The sequence below is a fragment of the Ambystoma mexicanum genome, chromosome 6q (assembly GCF_040938575.1).
Source record: "Ambystoma mexicanum isolate Mex_15411 chromosome 6q, UKY_AmexF1_1, whole genome shotgun sequence".
Classification (NCBI taxonomy): Eukaryota; Metazoa; Chordata; class Amphibia; order Caudata; family Ambystomatidae; genus Ambystoma; species Ambystoma mexicanum.
Genome location: NC_090937.1, coordinates 1,193,770,454 through 1,193,795,320, shown reverse-complemented (window position 1 = coordinate 1,193,795,320; position 24,867 = coordinate 1,193,770,454).

Below are 24,867 nucleotides of genomic sequence, written 5' to 3'. Positions count from 1 at the left end.
CATTCTTCTGCGATCGTTGCCGCTAGATTCTCTTTTGTCATGTGTGCTGGGTAGTGTAACTGTTCCAGTGCTAATTTTAACAGGGATATAGGCATTACTGGTTTACTAGTGCTGTCTTGTCACCACAAGCTGTCAGAGGTGTTTAAAGAACACCATTGCCGCTTCCGCCATTTGTTTCCTCCTGTGATGTCTCCCCTTGGTGTTCCATCGACTGTGTTTGTCCCAGATTGTTATAGCTTTCAGTTGCAATCCATGCAACCATCATTTTTTTATTTGTGTGGGTGACTTCCACTTCCATGATCATCTCACTCTTGGATGCCATCCTCTTGGCTTCCGTGTCTGCTGCTTGGTTTCCATGTGAGATAAAATCTGTCCCTCTCGTGTGAGCGGTGCACTTTACGACTGCTATGCCCACTGGGAGCTGTAGTGCCTTGATCAGCCTGTCCAATAACGCTGCGTGCTGTACTGGCGTGCCATCCACTCGGAGGTAGCCCCTCCTTTTTCAGCATGCTAGGCCTGCATGCACTGTCGACATCATATAGGCGGAGTCACTGTATACTGTCACCTCCTGGTCTGCGTGATTCTCAATGGCGAGTATCAACACCAATAATTCTGCAGCGTGTGCTGAATAATGAGATGGTATTCGTACACTAAGGAGTACTCGTAATTCTTTATTTGCGGTGTGTTTCATTACAGCAACGCCTGTATATCTTTGCCCATTGCTTTGATCGATTCTCAAAGAACCGTCAATGAAGACACTTTCTCCTTCTGTCAATGCATTTTCCTTCGCTCTGGGAATATCATCATGGAATTCTTCATAATTTGCATAATCATGTATTGGCTCTCCTTCAGTGACTGGCTCTGCTAAGAACATATCTGGGTTCACTATCTTACATTGGACTATTTTAATCGATGGATTTGATATGATCACTTCATAAGCAGAAGCTCTCTGAGATGTTAGTGTGCCCTTTGGTTTCTCTAGAATAGCAAATAGCGAATGCTCGACATACGACGTCATGGAGCATCCCATTACAATGGTAGTAGCCTTCTCAATGGCGAACGCTGTGGCTGCTAAACTTTGTTCGCACAGGAAATGGCCTCTCATCAGTGGGTCCAAATATCCACTATAATATGCCAGGGGCTTATACCCCAATGTGGTTCTCTTTGCGAGTAATGCCATACTAACACTGCCATTTGTGTGCGAGAACAGGTAAAATTCCTCAGCATAATTGGGGATTCCTAAAACTGGTGCCGTGCAAATGGCTCTATTGAGTTCAGAAAATCCGTCCTCTATGGCCTCAGAACATTCAATCTTTTCTTTCACCACTTGAGCTTTCTTTAGGGCCTGAAGCAAAGGCTTGGTGTACAAGCTGTAGTCGAAGACCCATGCCCTGACATAATTGCACAGACCTAAGAAGCTCTGCATCTGTTTTACTGTGTGTGGCTTGGCTGTGTTCAGTATGGCTTCAGCTCTTTCTGGGGTAACTCCTTTCCCCTCATGCAAGATCTGTTGGCCTATGTACAGCACTTCTTGTTGACAATATTGTAACTTCTCTTTGTCAACCTTATATCCTTTCTCAGCCAATATAGTCAAGAGCTGAATAGAATCGTGTCTGCATTGCTCCTCTGTCGTGCTGCGAATTAAGATGTCATCCACATATTGCAGGACAACACTTTCTAATGCAATATTGCTTATTTGCAGGACTCTGTTAAAGATAGAAGGAGACTCACAGTACCCATCGGGTAGCCTCGTGCTTTTCAGACGCATCTGTCAGAACGTAAAAGACGTCAGATCTTGTGAGTCACGGTGCAATGGGATTGAGAAAAATGCATTTTTTAAATCAATCACTGTGAAATATTTTGCATTAACGGGTATATTACATAGAATCGTAGCCGGGTTCGGGACTAAAGGGAACTCAGCCTCAACAATATCATTTATTGGGCATAAATCCTGAATTAGCCTCCAGGACCCTCCCTTTGATTTTTTGATTGGATAAACCGCAGTATTGCATGACGAATCTGATGTCACTAAGATGCCTTGTTCCATCATAGCCAAAATTGTTTTAAAAATTCCTTCATCTGCCTCCCTGGACATGGGGTATTGTCATACTTTTGGTAGAATTGCTCCTGGCCTCAGTTTAATCTTCACTTCCCCGACTCCTTTCAATAAGCCTTAGTCATGGGGGGTGTTATCCATACTGAGACAGGCACTTGGGCCATGTCATCATCAAAATATTCAGGGCGGTTCTGTGCTAACATCATTCTGTGGGGCACTTCTCTTTTGATCATTCTCACCCAAAAGGTGAGGATCACCTCAACTGTTGTCTCTCCCATATCTGCTTGGTCATCAAACAGATCGTCATCAGTGACGTCAGTCAATCGGTATCCTTCTTCAATGGCGATTACTGTGCACCATTGTCGGCCTTCATCGGCGTAACCATCAATCAAAGACATTTTCCCTCGTACTGCAGCTGTGTGTATCACCAAGGGAAATAGTTGTCCCTTTTCCTTGTGCATAGGTATTCTTGTTCTGAATAGAAATTCATCTGGGGTCCACAATGATGCTGCCTCCTCACTCCTCTAACAAATCTGGACTGCCTTGACTTTTCCACCTCCAGAACTATGGGTTAGTTCCCTCCTTATGGACTCACTTCTACTGCCTTTGACTATCACTGTTCATTCTGCTTGTTACTCCCATGTTGTCATCCTGCTGCGCAGTGCTTCCTAAAACCCTTTGCTAACATCCGATTCCAAGATTGAAAAAGTCAAATCTTGCTGTTTTTGCTTTGTTCTAAAAAGTCATATCTTGCTTCCCATTACAAAATTCTCTGTATTTTGCTTGTGTATTGTTTCTCCTCTGCGACTTGCCAGACCAGTGACCTCACCACTCTCTTTTGTTCCACACCTACCTGCCTTAGCCCCCCCAGTATCTCCATCCTCTCCTCACTTCCACCCCAATGGCGCTTTCTGTTTCTCCTATCTTCTCCAACTGCTTCTCCATTGACTATCCTTCCCTTCTCACTAAGTCTGGTAGGAAGAAGTTCAAAAAGGATATCCTGGCCTCTAACCCTGGTCTTCCTATCGTCGACACCTACTCCAATGCTTCCGCCAGACAGACCCTTACCGACATCCTCTCTGTCGTTCCCTCACCAGATCTATTGACTCCTCATATGGTCTCTGTGCTCTGCCCTATCTGCTCCTCTTCCATTAATGTTGGCACTCACTGGGAAGTTCTCATGGCTTCCTTTGACTCCTCTAAAGTCATCATTAATGTCTGCTTAAATGGCACTGTCATGGTCCAAGGCCCTTAGGCCAATCTCCTCCTCTTTGATAGGTGCTTCCCTCGCCTCAATAATTTCCTCTCATCTCCTGCTGTCCCCTCCTCTCGCCCCTTGGCTACCTTGCCTTCTCTCTCCTCCTCCTCTTCTGCCCCTCCTACGGCTCTTTCCCCTCCGCAGGGCGTACCTCTGATCTGTACCCCTCCCTGCAAGGTCTTTAAGGCTGGCAACCTTCTTCATATTGCCACTCTCAACTCTCACTCTGCCGTCAAACACTCCTCTGACATCTGCCACCTCCTTGAAGAACTAGACCTTGAAGTCCTTGGTTTTACTGAGATATGGTTCACGGCCAGCTCTGTCACAAGCTTTGACACTCTCCTCCCTGATGGCTACTAGATCCTCTCAGCACCCAGATCCTCCTGGTCCGGTGGGGGGGTAGCCCTGATCTTTCCTGAGTGGATTCCTGCCTCTATCATTCCCACTCAGACCTACTCCTCTTTTGAATGCCTTGTCTGTAGGCTTTCTCTCTCACCTACCCATTCTCTTACTGTGGTTACCATCTACCGGCCTCCTGGTCAAATCAACTCATTTCTCTCTGAGTGCACAGACCTCTCCTCCTGGCCTCTACCACTCAACTCCTCATCCTTGGTGACCTAAATATACATTTAGACTCTCCTTGCTCCTCCTCTGTACTCTTCTGTGACCTCTTAGACTCCCTCTCCCTGTCCATCCTCCCCTCTGGCCCGACTCACTCTGCAGGGCACACACTCAATGTCTTGATCTCCTCTGACCTCCACCTCTCCATTCCTTTAACCACTCCTCTCTCCTGGAGCGATCACTCCCTCCTCTCATCTCATCTCTCCCTCTCTTCCCCCCAAGCCAAGCCTATCCCAACACTGCCATCTACCTTCTTGGACATCCGGCCCATGAAGTGTGTGTCAGTTGAGGCTTTTGTCGCCACTTTCTCCCCCCCTTCTTCCTTTGGCTGTCTCACATCCTGACACAGCCCTGTATCTGCTCTACTCTTCAATTTCCGATACGCTTGATGCTCTTGCCCCTGTCATGAGGATCTTTTTTGAAGTCTAAAGCCAAGTGCAATTCCAGGTATGACTCTGACCTAGCTACACTTAAATATAAGTGTAGGGCAGCTGAGAGGAAATGGAGGACCTCCTGTTCATCCTCTGACAAACTGGCCTTTCACCTGCTACAAAGGCAATACAGACTCTCTGTCCTCACCAAGAAGAGAGTCCACATTCAAGCTCATGTCTCTGCGGCATCTAACAACTCAGCCAAACTCTTTAAAATCTACAAGGAGCTGGCCAAGCCTGCTGCAGTTCCTACCCCTCCTGTTGCCTCCCAGGATCTTTGCAATGCCCTTGCCTCTCACTTCATTTAAAAAACCCAGGACATCCTGTCCACCCTCTCCACCCACACCCCTCTTTCCTCTCCATCTGTGCTTGCTGACCCTCCTTTAGCCACCCTGCCACCATCCTTCTCGTCCTTTCCTCTTTGTCCCCCTGACGAGGTTGCTAGACAAGTCCGATCTATGAAAGCCTTTGCAAAACAGGTTCATCTCTGTTCCTCTAAAACCATCAAGGACCACATTGACACCCTCGCTCCAGCCCTTGCTGATTTTTGCAACCACTCCTTTGCCTTCTGTGTGCATCCTCTTCTCAAGAAGCCCACAGCTGCTCCTTCTTGTCCAGCTAACTATCATCCAATTTCCATTACTCTCTTTCTTGGCAAACTCCTGGAAAAGTTGGCCATCTCTCAGCGTAACCTTCATTCCAATTCTGTTGGCTATCTGCATGACCACCAGTCTGGCTTCAGAGCTGGCAGAAGCACGGAAACTGCTCTCCCGAATATCCGTGAAGATCTGCTCTCCAACCTTGACTCTAACATTCCCTCTGTCCTCATCCTCCTCAATCTCTCTTCTGCCATACCATCCTGCTCAACCGTCTCCGTGTAAACCTGGGTACCACTGATCAGGCTCTGGCCTGGCTGACCTCTTTCCTCTCAGATCGACCCTCCCAGGTCCAACTTGGATCCTTCCTTTCATCTACCTTCCCCTCTACCTGTGGTGTTCCCCAGGGGTCTAACCTCTCTCCCTGGCTTTTCAACCAATACCTGGCAACTCTCGCCCACTGCATTGCCACTTTCTGCTCAAATTTCCAGTGCTAGGCTGATGACACCCAACTCATTTTCAGGCTGCTCTCTGCCACCTCCTCTCCCTCTCTCATCTCTGATTGCCTAACTGCCATTTAAGATTGGTGTGCCGCCAATGATCTTTGTCTGAATGCCAGCAAGACGGAAATCTTCCTCATTGGCACACCTTCACCATCCTTTCCCCTCACTCTCTGGCCGGCCTCCCTTGGCCCTCCTCCTACCCCCACCTGCGAGGCGAAGAACCTCGGGGTCATCTTTGACTCCACCCTTTCCTTCTCCGCCCCCATCTCTGAGGTCTCTAAAAAGTCAAATTTACGACTGCACCTCCTCAGCGGTACTCTGCCTTTCCTCTCCTTCCCCCAGAAGCTCATGGTATCCCAAGCTCTGGTTCTCTCTAGGTTGGACTATTGTAACAGCCTCTTTCTAAATGTACCTGCCTCTACTCTCCGTCCTCTGCAACTAATCCAGAACAGGACTGCGAGACTTGTCCTTGGCCTCAAGCCATGGGATCTTATCTCTCCAGCTCTGAAATCTCTCCACTGTCTCCTAGTGGATACAAGGATTAAATTAAAAACCCTCTGCATTGTCCACAAGGCTTTCTGGGGGCAGGGACCAAAATACCTTCAGCTCTCCCTCCGCAAATACCTCCCCTCTCAAGCTCTTTGCTCCTCTACCTCCAACTCCCTCAGGGTCAGTCGTTTTTCAAAGAAATGAGCTGGGGGTAGATCTCTGTCTTCGGCTGGGGCCTCCCTTTGGAACAGCCTACCTGCCACTCTAAAACTTGAGGAGAACCATTTCCATTTCGGGAAGCACCTCAAGACCTTCGTCTTTTCTTCTGCCTTCGCTCACCCTCTCCCCTGCTGATCTGATCTCTCTTGGCACAGTGCACCTAGCCACCCTATGTCCTTCGGGCCGAGGTACCTGCTCACCCTGCCACCCTCCCGCACTGCCTCTGGGTCACCCTTTGCACTGGGGTCTGTATCTGTACCCATACAGCCCCCTTTTTCTTCCTGCACTTATCAGACCTACCGTGTCTGCTGCCTTAAACCTAGCACTTGCAAATTGCTGGCTGCATTACCACTGTGTGTTGCCTTTATTATTTATTTATTGTTATTTATCTGTTTCTCCTCTGCTTTGCACTTTCCACTTCTCCCACTTCCATGCACGTTTCCCCTCCCCCTCTCCCATGCACTTGCACGTTCTCAATGTCACTGGGCCTAGTAAGATCGCTGTTTTTTCTCCCCTGTTCCCCTCCCTTGCCTTGTGGCACTCTGAAACACTTGTGTACGAGCGCGATAGAAATAAAATATCAATCAATCAATCAATGATCTTGTCTGCAAGTGCCTGGCAGCCCTTCCATTAGTACACATATTCCATACGCAAATATTTCGGGCTCTAATGGTGTAGTCCTCATAGGTGTGTATCCTGAATATGCTCTAATATTTTCACATACGTTTGTATAGTGCATTCCTGGAGTTCAACATATTATGCCCTCCTCCGTGAATGTCATATTTAACTTTGTCATTAGATCTCGACCCAAGATGTTTACTGGGGTTTGTCGTGAATATAATAGAGGCACATTCATATCTCACATTCTCCTATAGAGACTGGAAGTGTGTTTGTAAAGTGAACACGACTTGTAGCTCCTTTGAAACTCTGAGTATTTATGGCAACACCGGACAAGGAAAACTTGCCTTCACATATACATGAGTGTGTTGCGCCCTTGTCAACTAAGAAGAAATATTCTTTATCCCCTATAATGACATCCACCTTAGGTTCCCGGTGATGGTCTGGTGTCGCTGATAAGATAGAACACATCAGGGTTCCCAGTGAGCTGTCCTAGTCCATATATAGTTTTGGCCATCCTTGTGCTGATGGATTTCCCCCATTACCAGGTTCACTCCTCATTTCAGGGTTCGCAGCCTGTCCTGTACTCACTGTCTGTGACAGTTGCATCGGTTACTGTTGGGACTGTACTTGTGGAAAACTCACCAAATTCTGAGGTTGCAAGCTTTGTTGCACTCCAGGCGCTTGTTGTTGCACCTTGTGATTTTGTGCAACTCCCTGCTGTAAGAATGCAGGTGGATTCGCCATGCATGCTCCTATTCCTTGGCCATTTTGCAACATGCCTTGATTTCTGCATGTGCAAGCTAAATGCCCTGTCATCCCATGCAACCAACATACTGGCGGTGGTCTGATCATTTGTCCGTTTGACATACCTTGATTGCCATGTTGCATGTTTTGAAAACCTCCTTGATTATTTTGAAAACCTCCGTGATTACTCTGCCATCCTCTTCCTCTAAATCCTCTTCCCCTAGGGTAAATCCCACCTTATTATTCTGCTGTGGATTATTCACCTGTTGCATGCTCGACCCTTCTGTGCTAGTTACGATTGCTCCTTCAAGAGCATATTTTGATGATATCTTCTGTACTAATTTTGCCTCTTCACCCTTTCATGCAGCTTTTTTTTGCAATTTTTTTCTTGCACAGTCTGCAATAGTGTACGATGGTCAGCTGTATTTCTGACCATGGTTTAGCCTCGATTCCTACCAATTTCTTGAGCTGTTTCTGTACCAGCTCAGGCAGCCCTTGACACAATATATGGTAGAATACAGGTATAGATTTCCCCCAGAGAGTCATGAGTCTCGAGTACCCACGCGTCTTGAAAATTGTGTCTGTAAATCAACAGATCCTACGACTCCTTCATTTTCCGTGTCATTATAGCTGTCATATCGGAAGTATCTGGGTATAGCACTGGTAGTGGTTTCCAAACCATGGCTCTGCAACTGTTAAATGGAGTTCCGTCATTCGTGGTATTAACTGTGGTCACCCCAGTGTAACCTGCCCGTGTCTACACATCGTCTGCTCTCTCACCAAGTATGGCGATTAAGAGACCCTTGATATCCCCTATAGCTAACGTTTTTTTCTAGCTTTTGTATCCATTTTATGGCTCCCGATGTCAACATTGGAAGCTTGTTTTTCAAGTTTTTTCGATCCATGTGTGGCCATGGAATACATTGTGGTCTTGCTCCCCCTTTCTCGAGTAAAGGAAATTGGGATGCATAGCCCTCTCTCTCTTCTCTCATTGTTCTACTGTCTATTGCAGGGGTAATGTTCCCACATCGACGCCTACCTGCCAATGTCCTTAGCCGTCTCACAAAGGGTGGTGGTGACAACCCCCTCTGACAGTGAGATGTTTCCTCGCATTGGTCTGACTGTGTGACTGACTCTGATGTCCTCGGTGCAGACTAACTAGTGTCTGACCATCTTATCATTTTGTCACTCGAAACTCATCTTTCGCATCTCCTCTTTGTCTCCTTCTCCTCACGCTCCTCGCTTTCGGTGTCAGACATTGTTTGTCTGCAACTCATGCAACTTCTTGCGTCTTCTTTGTTCCTGATTATTTCTAATCTATCTAGGGGTAGTTCCCTATTCCCACTACTTCGGGAGACATCCTCAGTGTCATAAAGCTGAGTGATCTCTAGGGGCTCGCTTCCCCCTCCCCTTGGGGTACTTGTTCTAGCCCCATTTCATCATATATTCTATCGATCATTTCTCTGTTGCTTCTGGTGTCAAAGTCATCCTCAATGTTTGCCCTAAACATGCCTGGAACTGAATCATACTCAGGAAAGAATTCTTTGTTGTCTTCCCAATCTACTACTGGATCGGGTTTTTAAACCTCTCTTTCCAGATATTCAAGATCGCATGCTCTCTGTCTTCACTTACGTTCTACATCGTCATCAAATTCTCTGTGCTTCCTCGCTTCTTCTCTGACCCTATACTCTTCCTCTTTCTTTTCGTTTCTACGTTCATTCGCCCTCCGGATTTCCTCATCCCTTTGTCTCTTTCTTCTTTTCTCTAGTATTCTTTGCTCTTCCTCTAACTTACGCTGCTCCTCTCTGTCTTGATCATTGGCTGCTCTTTGTTTCGATTGTGCTGCCTTTCTAGCTCTTCACGATATAACTGTTCTCGTCTCTGTCTATCTTTTCTCCATATTCTTTTGTCTCTCAAACCCTTTTCTTTCTCCTTCTCCCTTCCCTGTACATCATCTGATCTCTCATTTTGTTTTGTGTCATCAATGCCTTTGCCATTGGGGTTCAACAATATCTGTCCTCCCATCCATTCATTCTTTGCGAGTGCTACCTCATCAGTTCTATCCTCGCTTCCTTTGCATATTTGCCTTCTCTCTCTGCCCCGAGAGGTGCACTTGTCTGTGTCTGGTCCCTTCTTTCATCATCACGTCTCTCCTTGTCTCTTGGGACTGTGGAGGTGATATCCTTATCTTTATCTTTACCTTTATTTTCGTCACTACTTTGCATAGGTGACTCATACGACGGGTTGCTATACTCTGTGGCTGCTTTAAGTTCTCTCAGTGGATATAACCCTTCATTCTTATTTCCTTCAATCTTCATTTCAGATGGGGCGGGTGGTGTGGTAGGCACCTCACCCCCCTCTGTGCATTCATTAAGTATCCGATCTATTGGCGGCTCCTCTTACTTCTCCTGTTCATACATTTTCCTAAGCTCTTGAATAGCTAGGCGTTTGTCCAACTTTTTGCCTGTGAATGTGGCATGCAAGTATGTAGTGTGTTGCAAAACAGCTTTAGATAAGGACCCGCCCTGTGGCCATGGCATAAACATTTTGTGGCCGGTTTCTTTAACCCACTCTGTACTGTATTTTTTCATGTTAGCTGCATGCTTTGGTAACTGTTTACACAGGTGTGCTAATGGAGTTATGTCCTCCATGCTTAATACTGTTCCCTTTCCCTTTATATAACACTTGTCAAAGCTTCACGTGACTTAAACAATTTCAACAATATGAGTGAGCACCAATCACTGCAAGCTCCAATCCCAATTTTTCCACACAATGTTATATCTCTATTTTTACTCAATAAACATCAATTTGTATACTGCAATATCATAGTTATTTAATCGCACAAATCTTATGTTGGTTCCTTCAAGAAAAAATATTTGACTTATGATGTCACAACAAACAACACATAAGACAAACGTTAACAGACTTGACGAACTCCAGCTGGCCGCATGTTCCTCTGCCTCTAGTATTACACTGACATGGAGTTTAAACATATCCCTTTCACAGCGTCTTTAATCGCTGTGGTAGCCTATTCGTTCCCCTTTATCTGGCACTCTGGATACAGAGTTTAAACATATCCCTTTAACAGCGTCTTTAATCACTGTGGTAGCCTATTTAAGTTCTCTCAGTGGGTATAACCCTTCATTCTTATTTCCTTCAATCTTCATTTCAGATGGAACTATTTGGAACTCTGGATGCAAGTTTCTTCTAGCCGCTTGTATATAAAGCGTAGGAATAAGGCGGATCCTCTCTCTTCTCGGGTGTCTGCCCCGGTAACCTCTCTCTTCTCGGGTGTCCCCCCCGGTATCTTCCCTCTATCTACTTAATTATTCTTGAGTCATTATTCCCTTCCCTATATTACATGGCCACGGTAGTGGCCATGTAGTTATGGTTAAGTTGCAGTTTCCATAGGAAGAGCACTTTTTGGGCGGCGTATAACTTCGCTCTCCCTGGACGGATCCTCACCAAACTTTGCAAAAAAAGTAGTTGGGTCACTCTGAATTATTTTGCAAAGTTTGGTGAGGATTCGTCCAGGGGGGGAAAAGTTATAGGGGGGTCCCAAAACTTTTTTTTTTTCCCATAGACTGAATGGGAAAAAACTTTGCGCACGGCTACAGCACGAACCGCTGGATGGATTTCTACCAAATTTGCGGCAGGAGCGGCGGCCTGGTCCCAAAAGCGTGCTTTTGTAAATTTGGTGTAAATCTGTCTAGTAGTTTTTTTAAAAATGACCAAATTGTAAGGCAAAAAAAATTAGTGATATCTGCGTTCGCTTCGCGGACGGACTTCCCTGTTCGCTCCGCGGACAGCACCCCGATTGGCCCATGGGCTTGCGTCATGTCCGCGGACATGCAACTTGTTCGCTGATTGGACGGCGAGAGGCGTGGAGCGTGTCAGATTTTTTGTGGCGCCCGCCATCTTGTATTCGCAGTCGACCGCGTACAGCGCAGTGAAACGTGGATAAAAAATTGTATTTAGTGCCGTGTATTGGTCTGTAAGAGTGTTTGGGGAGGGTTGGGGAGTATGAGATAGGTTCAATGTTTTGTTTTTTTATGTGCTAGACCTTTTTGTTGCGTTCGATTTGTCCGCGGAGAACATGGCTGTTCTGACATTTTGTAAATAAACTAAATGGTGGGGTGTTTAGACATAGCTCTCAACCATATTTGTTTTACAGGCGGGTGAAATCACCCGATTTTGTTTTTAGCGGGTGAGACGTCCATTGGAATGAATGGGCGTGCAGGAGGCTTGGCGGGTGAGTCTGCCCTTTATAAGGCGTGTGAAACCCGCCAAAAGCGTGTGAGTTGAGAGCTATGGTTTAGAGGACGGAGTATGTGTCATTTTTGTTCGCAAGGAAGGTAAAAATGAGCTATGAACACTCGCGGTGTACTTAATTGTTCGTAAATACACAAACTGGGGGTGTCCTCAGGACGCTGTCCGTATTGTAATCTGTCTAGTTGAATGTGTTCTAAGAACACTCGCAGTGTCCCAAAATGGTTGCGATTACACAAAATGGGGGTGTTCTGAGAACGTTGTTTGTATTGTTCGTTGTCAGGGTGAAAGTGTTTTAAGAGCACTCCTTTTGTTCGCTAATAGTACAATTTCCTAGGGGCGTAAACCGACTTTTTGTCCACTAAAGAAACGATAAATCCGGCTGGTGTGCGTCGACGTTATGTGATAATCCTATGACTGGCGCTATTGACCTGGCTGACTTGCTTTTGCGACACTAAATCATATCTCTCGCCCGTAAGCCTGATATTATCAAAGCATTCATATTCCCCGCCTTTCTCCATGACGTTACAGGGTGCGTAATGAAACGCGCCCAGTCGTCTCCAGTACTACGCGACTTTACACAGAACCCGGAAGACAACACACATTATGTCACAACACAGCGCGCCACAATTCGGAATATGAAACTGTGATTTAAAAGCAAAGAGCAAGATTGTAAATGTTGTAAAGTACATTTATTTGACATCAAATGTTTAGAGAATATTCAGCAATTTGCATTTGTCTTTGTTGTCGATCCGCAAAAGTTCATGTTGAGACACGCGATGTTCCTTTGCGGTACAGAGAGTGTTAGATCAGCCTACAACTCAGTGCGCCACAATTCGGAATATGAAACTGTGGTTTAAAAGTAAAAAGCAGGATTGTACATTTGGTAAAGTACATTTATTTCACATGAAATGTTTAGTGAATATTCAGCGATTTGCTATTGTCTCTGCTGTCGATCAGCAAAAGTTTATTTGGAGCCACGCGTTGTTCCTTTGCGGTAGATAGGCTGTTGGTTTATGATAAAAGCAGTAAATGGTCGCTCTGAATCAGAAGGTTGCTCCAACAACGAGCCATTAGACCACCCTATTGGTTGGTATGTTGTTTGTAGCTGCTAGTACTGTGTAAGGGCATATTGGTCCTTGGCGATTGTCCCATAAAATGGTGAGGGTCATGAAGTTGCATATTTGGACTTGAACCTGGCTGTTGAAGACCCCATCCGCTGGAGTCTGTAAATCTTGACATAGACAAAATGGGGCCACGTACCTGTTTTAAAAAACATAAATTAGTCTCACCAGCTGATCTTCATTAAAAATCATAATTTTATTTATTAGGGCGTGAAACTATTTGCTATTGAAGATAGTGCAACAGAGTATGTTAATAATAAAATAATAATATTTTCCCATTCATATAGCGCTAAGAACTGTGAGGTATGTAAGCGGTGCTTATTATTAACCACAGTGTGTGGTGCTCATTTATCGACCACGGCAGGATGAAAGGCTGAGTTTCGCCTTGCCGGGATTCGAACTTGCGTTAGCAAGCTGTGCACGGATGTCAATGCGAGCGCTGTACTCGCTGTGCCACTTGACAGGCTACAGTGAAGTGGCACAGCGAGTAGAGTGCTTGACCACCTATGGACCGGTTAAATTATTTATATTAACCCACTCTGTGTCGTCTGCCTTTTTCAGAGCCCTCTAAACGACAGGGGATCAATTCGGCGGTGATAGTGCGCGGTAGAAAACATTATGCCACTTTCAGTGAACAAGTTCAACTTCAGCGGTCTTTAATGCTACGCTATTGTAATTATATTTGGTATAAAGTAATCTAAAGGGTTACTTACAGTACAATTGCAATTTCCATTGTCTACGAGTGGTGCAGTCCCAAAATACGACTCCGCGTGTGCCAACGATCTTTCGCATAGTGATATAATATGTAAAAGTGGTTTCGTTTCAGAAATTTCATCTTTATCTTCTGTTACGTTTTAGCAACACTCCTTCAAGAGAAGTCTTTCATCACAATCTCTGTCTGTCAAGGTCAAAACACAATACAACCTTATAGTCTGCTTCGTGAGCCTCTCCGGGGCCAGAGAAAAAAATGGAAGCATCTGACCTTCACTTTGAACCAGCATAAATTCTTACTTTGCAACATTCTGTGTAAAGCCATCTGTAGAAGTTGGTTTTTGCACGCCATGTTTGTATATTGTTTGCGTGATATTAAAAAAAGTTTGTTTAAAGGACGTTATGGTTCTAAGTACAGCCGAAAGACCCCTGATAATAGCAAGTTATGGTAAGCTATGAAAAATAACTCGCGCCAATACCATGCACTGCTAAGACTAACACCCAGGACATTAAAGATGACATCGCAAATGTCATTGATGAAATCACTGATGACATCATATGTGTATGTACTTTTCATGGAATTTGTGTACTAGGGATTTTTATTATAATGTTCCGAAAAAAGTGTCAATGATATTGCAATAAATATCATACCGTTATTAGTGCTTTGAACGATGCATTTATATCAATAAATAGCATTGTATTATGGGATTCTATGTAGTATACTGAGCTACTAATGGAGAAAGATAGCATTGTGTGCAGAGTACAAGATAGAAGTATAATATTTGTAATGTTAATATGTTGAATAATGAAATGATAATTGTCCTGAAATGTTCGCAAATTCACAAAATGGGGGTGTTCTGAGGACGTTATTCATACTGTGTGATTGCTTAGCTGTATGCAATGAGGGAATGGTACAGAGAGTAAAGTGGCTGTTCGTGGACAGGGCGAGGTAAATCCGGGTTTTTCCAGGAAATCCAACATGGAAAGAAGACTGTACGGATCAGCCAATCAGATGTCGAGGTTCTGGATTTGTGTTGAAAGAGACTGTGTGTGGTGAAGATGGCAGAAGTCGAGAAAGTCAGGGTGTTGGTGCTCGGAGATATGTTTGTGCATGGTTTACAGCAGTATGCTGAATGCAGGCATGTTGCAAAGAACTTTAATGTGAAAGGAGTGGAGGTGGTGTGGAGCACTGTGCCTGATTGCAATGTACAGGGAATTGTACAAGTTTGTGCGGATATGGCCACGATGAACAGTCCGCATGTGGTAGTTTTGCACTATGGTGCTTTCCATTTGGGCAACGTCAGTGCCCCTACTTTGTTGGCTGATTTGGAACGCTTGGTTCAAGCCGTAATGAAGATCCTTCCAAATGCGAAAGTAATTTCTTCTGGATTACTACCTAGGGCAATATGGGACAATAGTTCAGTTTTTTGTCCTCAGCAAAACATTGCTAGGTGTGTCATCAACCGAGGCATGTGTGCCTTCATGCTTAGAGCTGGTATGTTCTTCTGTAACAATGAGAATATTAATGCCAGTAATGCTGTTAATTTTAAAGAAGATGGCATTTCTTTATCTTTTACCGGAAATGCCTTTCTATTTTGGAATGTAAGGGTTGCTTTGGAGAAGGTTATGTGAAGATTTTAGGAGTAAAGTAAGAAAAAAAAACAAGAAAAAAAATATAAAATAACAGGTGTCTGTCAAGCATCTGTAAAAAAAAAAATCACTCTTTTCAGAGCCAACTTCAAAGGGGAAATGGGGCACACTATTTAAATTTACATTCACCACGCTCAGATTTTCGATGTGTCCGCGGACATGCCGGTAGTCCGCGGACATGAAAATCACTACGAGGGGGTTAGTATGTTCTATGTTACATGTCAGTGATATAATTGTTAAGTTGTGCTACTAAAAACCTATGAAATTCAGTGAAAAAACTTTGTTAAAGGGACGTTATGGTTCCGAGTAAAACCGAAAAACCCTTGAAATTCGCCAGTTATGGTAACATAAGCAACCATAACTCGCGCCACCGTGCACTGCTAACACTAACACCCAGGACATCAAAGATGACATCACAAATGTCATTGATGACATAACTGATGACATCACATGGCTGGTTCTCCCTTTTTATCCTTTACTGACATATCGAAGCCACATAGTTTTCTTCAGTAACAGTCAGGAAGTAAAAATTGAAAAGGTACTATATTTGTAGACTTGGGGTCCTGTCACATCATATGAAACATGTACATAACGATAGATACAGGCTTGAAAGAGAGCAATCCTTTCTGTGCATGAAGATAATCATTATGGTTATCAGCACTTTGTCATAGTTTTATTTTTATTACTCTACCTTCCCTCTATATGCTCATATTTGTATACATTATACTCACTCTCCATAGAGTGAATGGGAAAAAAATTTTGCTCGCGCATACAGTCCAAACCGCTGGACGGATTACCACCAAATTTGGACCAGGAGCAGCGGCTTGGTCCCGAAAGCGTGCTTTTGCAAATTTGGTGAAAATTCGTCCAGTAGTTTTTTTTTAAAATGACCAAAAAGTAGGTAAAAAAAAAATAGTGATATCTGTGTTCGGTTTGCGGATACACTTCCCTGTTGGCTCCGCGGAAAGTGTCCTGATTGGCCAATCGTCTTGCGTGATGTTCGCGGACATGCAAAGTGTTCGCTGATTTGACGGTGTGGAGCGTGAAGCACGTCACATTTTTCGGTAGCGCCCGCCATATTGGATTCGCGGACGTCCCCGGACAGCGCGGTGAAACTTTGTTCAAAATGTGTATTTTGTAGAGTGTGTTGGTGTGTAGGAGTGTTTGGGGAGGGTGGGAGTGTGTGAGATAGGATGAAAGTTGTGTTTTTTATGTGTTAGACGTTCTTTTTGTGTTCGATTTGATTGCGGACATCACGGGTGTTCTGAAATGTTCTAAATAAACTGACTAGGGGGTGTTCTAAGGAGTCAATATGTGTCCGTTTTGTTCGCAAGCAAAGTGAAACTGTTCTAAGAACACTCGCGGTGTTCGGGGAGTGTTCGTAGGTGGTGTCCTGAGGACGCTGTCCGTATTGTTCTCTGTCAAGTTGAATGTGTTCTAAGAACACGCGCGGTGTCCTAAAATGTTCGCAAATAAACAAAATGGGGGTGTTCTGAAGACGCTTCTAAGAACACTTGCGGTGTCCGGGGAGTGTTCGTAGAGGGTGTCCTGAGGACGCTGTCCATATTGTTCTCTGTCAAGTTGAGTCTGTTCTAAGAACACTCGCGTGTCCTAAAATGTTCGCAAATAAACAAAATGGGGGTGTTCTGAAGACGCTTCTAAGAACACTCACGGTGTCCGGGGAGTGTTCGTAGGGGGTGTCCTGAGGACGCTGTCCGTCTTGTTCTCTGTCAAGTTGAATGTGTTCTAAGAACACTCGCGGTGTACTGAAATGTTCGCAAATAAACAAGATGGTGGTGTTCTGAAGAGGCTTCTAAGAACACTCGTGGTGTCCGGGGAGTGATCGTAGGGGGTGTCCTGAGGACGCTGTTCGTATTGTTCTCTGTCAAGTTGAATGTGTCCTAAGAACGCTCGCGGTGTCCTGAAATGTTCGCAAGTAAACAAAATGGTGGTGTTCTGAAGACACTTCTAAGAACACTCCCTGTGTCCGGGGAGTGTTCATAGGGGGTGTCCTGAGGACGCTGTCCGTATTGTTCTTTGTCAAGTTGAATGTGTCCTAAGAACACTTGCGGTGTCCTGAAATGTTTGCAAATAAACAAAATGGGGGTGTTCTGAAGACGCTTCTAAGAACACTTGCGGTGTCCGGGGAGTGTTCGTAGAGGGTGTCCTGAGGACGCTGTCCATATTGTTCTCTGTCAAGTTGAGTCTGTTCTAAGAACACTCGCGTGTCCTAAAATGTTCGCAAATAAACAAAATGGGGGTGTTCTGAAGACGCTTCTAAGAACACTCACGGTGTCCGGGGAGTGTTCGTAGGGGGTGTCCTGAGGACGCTGTCCGTCTTGTTCTCTGTCAAGTTGAATGTGTCCTAAGAACACTCGCGGTGTACTGAAATGTTCGCAAATAAACAAGATGGTGGTGTTCTGAAGAGGCTTCTAAGAACACTCGTGGTGTCCGGGGAGTGATCGTAGGGGGTGTCCTGAGGACGCTGTTCGTATTGTTCTCTGTCAAGTTGAATGTGTCCTAAGAACGCTCGCGGTGTCCTGAAATGTTCGCAAGTAAACAAAATGGTGGTGTTCTGAAGACGCTTCTAAGAACACTCCCTGTGTCCGGGGAGTGTTCATAGGGGGTGTCCTGAGGACGCTGTCCGTATTGTTCTTTGTCAAGTTGAATGTGTCCTAAGAACACTTGCGGTGTCCTGAAATGTTTGCAAATAAACAAGATGGTGGTGTTCTGAAGACGCTTCTAAGAACACTCCCTGTGTCCGGGGAGTGTTCATAGGGGGTGTCCTGAGGACGCTGTCCGTATTGTTCTTTGTCAAGTTGAATGTGTCCTAAGAACACTCGCGGTGTCCTGTAATGTTCGCAAATAAACAAGATGGTGGTGTTCTGAAGACGCTTCTAAGAACACTCCCGGTGTCCTGGAATGTTCGTAGGGGGTGTCCTTAGGACGCTGTCCGTATTGTTAGTTGTTAAGTTGAAAGTGTTGTAAGAACTATCGCGTTGTTCTGAAATGTTCGTAGGGGGTGTCCTGAAAACGGTGTCCGTATTGTTCGCTGGCAAGTTCAAAGTGTTCTAATAACACTCACATTGTTCGCGGACATTAAAAGTTTCCCATAGATCATAGTTGAAATGTTTGACTCTATGGATGTGATATGCTGCGGTGGTTGTTGCCAGGGCATATAGTCTTGGGTGCATGGCCATTTGGCCATGCACCCAAGATTGTATGCCCTGGCAACAACCACCGCAGCATATCACATTCATATTTGCTTATAACTTTGGGTGAAAAACAAATGTATAAGGAACAAAGGTATTAGATACTATGGATGTGATATGCTGCTATGGTTGTCCTTATTATTGTTTACTTACTGTTTGGTCTAGTAATGGGAGTCCATGTTTTTCTTCTTCATTTCTGTGATAAAAGAAAATAGCATGTTAGTATTAGTATTTTGTAATGACTTATTACATTGTATAAGCAACATACTTTTATTTTTTTTCGACCCTCATATTTAGTAGAGTACAAATCAGAGTACTGTGCAATTTGCTCAGTTTCTGTATTTGTTGCTAAAATCATTGGGTCTGCGGGAGAAAAAAAAATCCATGTTGGATTAAAAAAAAACCCTTTTTCTGTTATGCTACAGTTTATTTGTTTGTTTGTTTTCAGTGTTCACTTGTTGTTTCTGGCTAATGCGTTATACTTTGCTTTGTTGTATTTTTTTTGGAGCAGTGACAGATTCTTCATTTGTTTTGATATTATAAAATTTTGGGACAGTTAGATACCAATTGGCGTATTCTAACTGTGTATTTTTTTGCCTAATTTAGTGGTATTCATTTATCTGATTAGTTGTTGTAGAATCTTTGAGCTATTAGATAGCTATTGGAGTATTCTAACAGTTTATATTATTTTAACACACATTTATAATTTTGGGACATTTAGATACCAATTGGCGTATTCTAACTGTGTATTTTTTGATCTAATTTAGTGGTATTCATTTATCTGATTAGTTGTTGTAGAATCTTTGAGCAGTTAGATAGCTTTTGGAGTATTCTAACAGTTTATATTTTTGTAACACAAATTTACTTAAAGGTTTAAATACAGTTTATTTATCAAATTTTGGTTTTAAGAACATCAAATAAGCGTTTGTAAGATTTGCTGGTAATCTCTGCTTTAGAGTAATGGTACTATCATTACATTCAAACCATCAACATTTCTTTTTTATGTATGCAGTGTAGTGCCCTGAATTGGTTGTGGCTCCTGTGTGGTAGATTATACCTATTGTTGTGAAGGTTTTCTTACCAAGTGATATTTGACCATGTGTGAATCCAGTCAGCTTGCAGTTGTTTTTGGTACCATCTGCATTGTAACGTAGAAGCATTAGTATTACGTATTTACTATGTGTTTGTATTACTAACGTGGAGCGATTATCTGAATTGCAGGTAGAGCATAATCTACCATGGTTTGCATTTTGTACAAGTTGCTGAAATGGAATGGATTCACAATTTGGTATTGATATAAATATGAAGCGTTCATTGGGGATTTCTTCTTGTGTCACATTGTTGCAGAGAGTGCATGTATGTTTCCACATGTATGAAATCTGAAAGATTTCATTTATAGGTATGTTTTTGTTTTCCAGTACTTGTAGTAAGTACATTAGAAATTCTTGTGGATCTTCCTGTGAGTTTATAGTGAATTTCACCATTCCAGCACAGTAGTCCAATTGTCGTCTTATTCCAAAAACACTGTATGTGTTGTCAGGATTGTTTGCTGCATTTCTGTGAAGTACTAACATTTGCAAACACAATGGGTCTATACTGTGTGAGTAAATGTTGTCAACAATTGGTGGTAATTGAAATAGAATATTCATTGCTACATTTGCATAGCAACTTACACCAACTATATTTGAGAATTTAAAGGGTCCAGGTAGTTCTGTATCTAACTGCTTTTTTTGGAGTTTGTCTTCCTTCTTTAAAGAAGTACCTGGTTTACTTTCTCTAATTGATTCTTTTTTGTTTGTGGTACTTGATTAACAGGGTAATTCATAGAATTTCGCAGAAAAGTGTCGCAAGCGGCTGGCGCAGAGTGTCCGCGTGTGATTGTCTGCACCAGGCACGTGCGCTAAAACCGATTTCCACGCACAGCGTATTCATGGATTTTAGGCTCCCAAACCAGCCGTGGCGCAGAGTATCGCAGCGACCCTGCAGCAGCGCCAGTAACGCCCCCAAGAACGCCCTCGTGCAAGGAAAAGCCATCAAAATCGCTAAATCATTGCAAAGGGCTGCGCTAACCCTGGACCAGTTTACAGGGCTGCCAAACAAGGAACGCAAAGCGGGTAACGTGCATATCAGGGGTACGCATGAAGTTATACACGCGATTAGCCAGGGTACGTGTATTTCAGGGGTGCGCGGGAAGTTCCACAAGCGAATAGCCTGGGCGCGTGTATTTCAGGGGTGCGCGGGAAGTTTTACACACGATTTCAGCAGGATACGTGTATTTCAAGGGTGCTCGGGAAGTTCCACACGCGAATAGCCTGGGCGCGTGTATTTCAGGGGTGCGCGGGAATTTTTACACGCAATTTCAGCAGGGTACGTGTATTTCAGGGGTGCGCGGGAAGTTCCACACGCGATTAGGCTGGGTGGGTCCTCACAGGTGTTCCCTGTACACCCTCGACGGCCCCTGCAGGCAGCCCACAAAACAGGGGACTACCCTGCACACCTGCTCATGTCCCCCTGCACCCCCACCCCCCAGCAGTGCAGGGGCAGCCTCCACCAGGCCCCCACCCATGTCTCCCACCACCCCCACCCCCCAGCAGTGCAGGGGCACCCTCCACCAGGCCCCCACTCATGTCTCCCACCACCACCACCCCCCAGCATCCAGGGGCACTCTCCACCAGGCCCCCACTCATGTCTCCCACCACCCCCACCCCCCAGCAGTGCAGGGGCACCCTCCACCAGGCCCCCACCCATGTCTCCCACCACCCCCACCCCCCAGCCACCAGGGGCAGCCTCCACTAGGCCCCCACTCATGTCTCCCACCACCCCCACCCCCGACCATCCAGGGGCACCCTCCACCAGGCCCCCACTCATGTCTCCCACCACCCCCACCCCCCACCATCCAGGGGCACCCTCCACAAGGCCCCCACTCATGTCTCCCAGCGTGCTACGTGTATTTCAGGGGTGCGCGGGAAGTTCCACACGCGAATAGCCTGGGCGCGTGTATTTCAGGGGTGCGCGGGAAGTTTTACACGCGATTTCAGCAGGGTACGTGTATTTCAGGGGTGCGCGGGAAGTTCCACACGCGAATAGCCAGGGCGCGTGTATTTCAGGGGTGCGCGGGAAGTTTTACACGCGATTTCAGCAGGGTACGTGTATTTCAGGGGTGCGCGGGAAGTTCCACACGCGAATAGCCTGGGCGCGTGTATTTCAGGGGTGCGCGGGAAGTTCCACACGCGAATAGCCTGGGCACGTGTATTTCAGGGGTGCGCGGGAAGTTCCACATGCGAATAGCCTGGGCGCGTGTATTTCAGGGGTGCGCAGGAAGTTCCACACGCGATTAGGCTGGGTGGGTCCTCACAGGTGTTCCCTGTACACCCTCGACGGCCCCTACAGGCAGCCCACAAAACAGGGGACTACCCTGCACACCTGCTCATGTCCCCCTGCACCCCCACCCCCCAGCAGTGCAGGGGCACCCTCCACCAGGCCGCCACTCATGTCTCCCACCACCCCCACCCCCCACCATCCAGGGGCACTCTCCACCAGGCCCCCACTCATGTCTCCCACCACCCCCACCCCCCAGCAGTGCAGGGGCACCCTCCACCAGGCCCCCACCCATGTCTCCCACCACCCCAACCCCCCAGCCACCAGGGGCAGCCTCCACTAGGCCCCCACTCATGTCTCCCACCACCCCCACCCCCCACCATCCAGGGGTACCCTCCACCAGGCCCCCACTCATGTCTCCCACCACCCCCACCCCCCACCATCCAGGGGCACCGTCCACCAGGCCCCCACTCATGTCTCCCAGCGTGCTACGTGTATTTCAGGGGTGCGCAGGAAGTTCCACACGTGAATAGCCTGGGCGCGTGTATTTCAGGGGTGCGCGGGAAGTTCCAAACGCGAATAGCCTGGGCGCGTGTATTTCAGGGGTGCGCGGGAAGTTCCACACGCGAATAGCCTGGGCGCGTGTATTTCAGGGGTGCGCGGGAAGTTCCACACGCGAATAGCCTGGGCGCGTGTATTTCAGGGGTGCGCGGGAAGTTTTACACGCGATTTCAGCAGGGTACGTGTATTTCAGGGGTGCGTGGGAAGTTCCACACGCGAATAGCCAGGGCGCGTGTATTTCAGGGGTGCGCGGGATGTTCCACACGCGAATAGCATGGGCGCGTGTATTTCAGGGGTGCGCGGGAAGTTCCACACGCGAATAGCCTGGGCCCTCGACGGCCCGTGCAGGCAGCCCACAAAACAGGGGACTACCCTGCACACCTGCTCATGTCTCCCTGCACCCCCACCCCCCAGCAGTGCAGGGGCAGCCTCCACCAGGCCCCCACCCATGTCTCCCACCACCCCCACCCCCCAGCCACCAGGGGCACCCTCCACCAGGCCCCCACTCATGTCTCCCACCACCCCCACCCCCCAGCAGTGCAGGGGCAGCCTCCACCAGGCCCCCACTCATGTCTACCACCACCCCCACCCCCCAGCAGTGCAGGGGCACCCTCCACCAGGCACCCACTCATGTCTACCACCACCCCCACCCCCCAGCAGTGCAGGGGCAGCAGGCAGTCAGGCAGCAGCAGATGGCAGGTGGGAGCGTGCTCGGGCTCTGGGGGGCAGTAGTTTGGCCTTCCGGGCAGGAGCGTGGTATTCCGTGTGCTTACGCGTGGCCAGCTTGGTACGGAGTGATTTGGCACGTGAAAATCCTGCACCTCAGCGTGAAAACCGAGGAAAGGCCCTTAGCGCGTAAGCGCGTCAGCACGCATACGCGATTCTATTGGACCAAAGGCCCTCAGCATGTAAGCGCGTCTGTGACGTGACCCGCACGGGTGTTTCCCACACAGCACGTGATGACAGAGCACACGTGGAAAGACTGCACGTCAGAGTGTAATCGCGTGTAATGGCCCTACACGCAGAAGTGACAAAGCGTGTAATTGGTGGAAATGGCCCTAGCGCGTACACGCCGCGTAAGTGACGCTGGACGTGTGGGCCTGTATAAAAGGTACGCATAGAACACCATTTCCTTGTATGTGCTTTTCGTGGAGAGCGAGTGGGTGAATTCTGTACTTCTTGTCGTTTCACACGCGATTTACTTCACGGCGTTTCAAGTTCGTATTCCCTGTTACCTCTGACAGCTTTTTCTCTTTTTTCTCTTTTACTGGTTTACCTGGGCCTGTTCCTTCAAACAGTGTTCCCTTCTACTGTTGTCCTGTCTCCTCAGACAGCGTACAAATCTTCTTTTGGCGGGGGTGTTGCCAACCAAACGCGCTCCTTTTTCACGCTCTTTTACCTGGCAGACGGTGAGTCACGCACGTATCTAACATCTGTGCTTGCCCCGTGTGTAGCCTACCCCTTCAGAGGTCATTCTAGGCTGCGTGTGACACGCATACGTTCATTCTTGTGTTACTGGGTGCCACAGCGTAGTGCAGGTTTTTCTTTCTGCACACGTGGTCTAGGAGGGGTTGCGTGCACGTCATCTCCCTTTTTTGGGGCTCCTGTGCGTAGTGTGACCCGTCATCTTTCCCCAGGGGTTACAATCAGCCTTGCAAGAGCACTAGGGTACAATTACCATCTGGTACCCAACCCTTTGACCCCCAATTGCCCAGGACAATATTTTACAGCCACTCCCATACGCACATTAACATCAGTGCCATGGCTGGGAGGCGAGGATTCCGTAAGGGTGGCAAAGGTGGAAGAGCCACAAGTGGTGGCCGTGGTGGATCCGGTAGGGGACGTGGTCGTTACTTGCAGGGTGAGCCTGTCCCCCATGTGTGGAGGACCAGTCAAGGGCACCCATAATCCCCCCCCTCCTGTTGAGGCTGATGTGGCTGACAGCATCCATGCTCAGCCCTTGTTGGACCAGGCCATTGTGGCACCAGACCTGGCTGACTCCATGGCTGACTTCCAGGTCAGCAGGCCTATGACACGTGCGCTGGTGCACGTTGATGTCATCATGCCACGTGCATCTGGGGCAGCAAGGTCATCTGCTGCACCAAGTAGGCAGGGCGGAGAGGCTGCAGGGGCAGCTGCGGCTCCATCCACCCCAGCCCTCACACACCCAGCCCAGACAGTGCCGGTCCTAGTCCATGCTGCTGACATTCCCCCTGACACCATCACACTAGAGCCAATGCCTGCACCAACTCCCATGCTGAGTGTGCAATCCCACACTCCTGATACAGAGTCCACCAGGGCTCCTGCCCCTAGTGTCCAGAGCGGCGCAGGACACTCAGGATCACCACCACCTTCCAAGCGGAAGAGGAAGAGTGCTCGTCCGGCACAGGCTGATGCCCCAGACACGGCTACACAGTCCGGGTACGTGTATTTCAGGGGTGCGCGGGAAGTTCCACACGCGAATAGCCTGGGCGCGTGTATTTC